We start from the raw sequence: 3215 nt of genomic DNA, 5'->3' as shown, positions 1-3215 counted from the left end.
ATGGATGGATGGATGGATGGATGGATGGATGGATGGATGGATGGATGGATGGATGGATGGATGGATGGATCGATGGATCGATCGATCGATCGTTTCCCCTTTAAGCTCCACAGGGGCGGATTTAGGAAATTTGGGGCCCTAGGCAAAGACAGGCAGCGGGCCTTCTAAACTGAGAAGACAACACATAAAACAGACCCATTATACAGATAGAGGGGGGTGAGACACACTTAATATTATATATAATATTTCTATATATGTTATATATATATTCTTATGGCAATTTATTGAAAGTAATTTTATCAAAAACATAATTAATGTGCAAAAATAAGCAATTGTTGCATTAACCATACATGTAAATAGAGTTTTATGGGCAACTGCGTAGTATTGCCAAATGGTAACCCCCCCATTTTTACTCTGTTATTTGTGATTTAATTCTTGTAGGTTTATTCTATTTCAATTTTAAGTGCATCTCACCTGTGAGTCTGACTCTGCATCTGTCTCTGAGTCCTTGCTGATTACAAACAGATATGTTAAATATAGCATAGATTATTTTTTCTTGCAAACTTAATTGTAAACGTGGAACAATGTCTTATTACATTTTAAATATTCCATTTAATTGAATGCCCCTTTGTTTGGTTAAGTAGCTATTTGTTTAAACATGCAATTAAGTCAATTAAGCCTGATAAATGGGTTAGTTAGTAAAGAAGGTAACACCGATGCCCTACAATCTGGTTTCTTATTGCATGATGTCCCTAAATGCACGCAAATATAATAATTTATTCAAATAATTCAAATCTGATGAAGAATGCAGCTGGAGAAAAAAAATGTACTGGCTATTGTTTAACTGTTCCTTTATCATATCTGCTGATAAAAAGCTTTAATGGTTAACCTAAATGTGTTTCTTTTCTTTTAAATGAAGGCTAATAAAAAGAAAAGAAGGGCAAAGGTTTGTTCTTGTTATGTTGAAACAACTTGTAAAATATTGTTTAGATATAGATGGAAGCAATGCACAACAGAGGATTTTTTATAACCTTTTGACTTTAATCTCAGAATCCTGACTGAATTCTGACAATAAAGTCAGAATTCTGAAAAAATGTCAGAATTCTGAGATTAAAGTCAGAATTCTGAAAAAACGTCAGAATTCTGAGATTAAAGTCAGAATTCTGAGAAAAAAGTCAGAATTCTGACTTCTTTCCCATACTAAACTGAAATAAAATGTAAAAATCAGTTAACTTTTTTTTTTCAACTTGCCCGTAGTCCAGGCAGCTGTTTTATTTAATATATATTAGTATAACAGACCAACATGGGGACAGGTGTGTTTCAGGATTGATCTGGCCTTCCTTCATTTGGACCATGCTCCATCTAATCTGCTTTACTTTAATGCAAAGTTTCTCACCAACACCACACTGCTCACTGTTAATTTTCTTTCACCTTTATATATTATATATTTATATCAAATATTTGCTTCCTGTATTGCTAAAATATTTTTTCATTAACATCCTGTTTTCAGTATTTATTTCAACTGTTTTTATTTACTTCCATTTCTTTCTTATTTCTACTTTGACCTTATTAGTTCCATTGCTGCTGAAAGAAGGCAGCTGTTTTGCTTTCTGGACGCCCAGTGATTATGTCGTAACATTTGCTGCAAGCCAAACTGTCTCTGTCCCTGATTGGTAGAACATAAGATTCACAGTAAGCAGATAAGCATTATTTCTTTATTGTACAATAGACCTTCCTGCAGCTGCCGAACTGGGACCACTGGACCTACCTGTCTTAAAGCATTGAAGGAGCAACAGCAGGTACTTTTAGACATTTAGATGATATTTTTAGAAAGGCTGCACATGTTTCTGGGGTATGGCTTTATCACATTAATGTTGTTGTAAGCAGTGCTGTTATTAGTGTAGTCTGGGTCGGGTAAAGATGCAGCCTGGAGTTGAGGGTTCTGACCTTTATGTTAATAAGAATGCTAAAGGACATCGGGCTGGTGATCATAAACAACATATTTTAATAAAAAATGCATAAGCAATACAAAAAATGTACCCCCTAAGGCAGGGGTGGGCGATTTCAGTTCCTGAGGGCCAGTATCCTGCCACTTTTAGATGTGCCTTTGGTCCAACACACCTGAATCAAGTCATTAGATGATTGAGAGGACCCTGGAAGAACTGACTGCCTACTGAGGAGGTAACTCAACCATTTGATTCCGGTGTCTTGGACCAAAGATGGATCAAAAAGTTGCAGGATACCGGCCCCCAGGAACTGGAATTGCCCACCCCTGCCCTAAGGCATCCCTAAAGTCGGTCCTCAGCTGTCCTGCAGGTTTTAGAGGTTTCTCTGCTCCAGCACAGCTGATTTACATTGATAGTTGATAAACAGGCTTTTGCTGATCTACAATCATCAGAATCAGCTGTGCTAAAGCAGAGAAACCTCTAAATCCTGCAGGACAGCGGCCCTCGAGGACCGACTTTGGGTGATCAGTTTAGTGATGCCTCACTACTGTGTTATGAAAAGGCATCAGGCTAGATTTACACTTTATGCATTGAGCAGGGTGTGAGGGTACGCGCAATGAAAGTTACGCGATGATGCTTTCCCCACCCCCGAGCATAAGCCCCATGAGCTGCCGCTGCAGATATACCTTCAGATTTCTGTAACTTAGTCAGGACCACGCACGCAAGCCGCATTCAAAATGGGTTGAGGAGGGAATTCAAAGGAGCCCTCACTAAACAATTCTGTGAAAAAGAAAATAAAAACAAATGTCCCATAAGTTTCAAGTGGCATCATTTTGTTAAATGTTATGTACCTACAGCTTATTCTGGGATTAAAACAGCATATGCAAGTAACTGGTATATTTTCAGGTATGAGTTTGTTAGCCAAGTTTATGAATACAAATGAAAGGATTTTGACTTCTGTTTCTATCTCTTGCAGATATATTTTCTTGCATAAATTTTATTTTATAAGTTTAAAACAACAACTCAGTATCTAAAACCAACAGCCTTTATTAGTACAGCAGTGTTTTTTAAACTTATTGGCTTTAAAGACAGGCTGTATTTACATTGTTGCCCTGCTATTTTCTGGGGGAATGCAGCACTTATGGCAGCATCAAGTATGTCTACAGCTTCCATGCCCCTGCTCCAAGTGTGAACAGCCCAGTATGACAACCTAATGCATGAGTATAACTCTGGCTTCAGGAATCAGGTGAAGGAAAGATGAGTTGAAGG

General features: G+C 37.6%; 1 protein-coding gene across 1 annotated transcript in view; it reads left to right on the top strand.

Annotated features, from left to right (window-relative positions):
- Positions 1-1704: 1704 nt before the first annotated feature.
- The window catches only part of aoc1 (amine oxidase, copper containing 1), a 12526-nt gene continuing 11015 nt past the window's right edge, over positions 1705-3215 (top strand). The window contains exon 1 of the mRNA XM_015377508.1: positions 1705-1799. The gene's annotated coding sequence lies outside the window, so the exon portion shown is untranslated. The remainder of the gene's footprint in view (positions 1800-3215) is intronic.

Source organism: Cyprinodon variegatus, unplaced genomic scaffold (genome assembly GCF_000732505.1).
Source record: "Cyprinodon variegatus isolate N-32 unplaced genomic scaffold, C_variegatus-1.0 Scaffold155, whole genome shotgun sequence".
NCBI classification, from domain to species: domain Eukaryota; kingdom Metazoa; phylum Chordata; class Actinopteri; order Cyprinodontiformes; family Cyprinodontidae; genus Cyprinodon; species Cyprinodon variegatus.
Note: the sequence above shows the minus strand (reverse complement) of the source record. Positions and strands in the feature narration are given on the sequence as shown.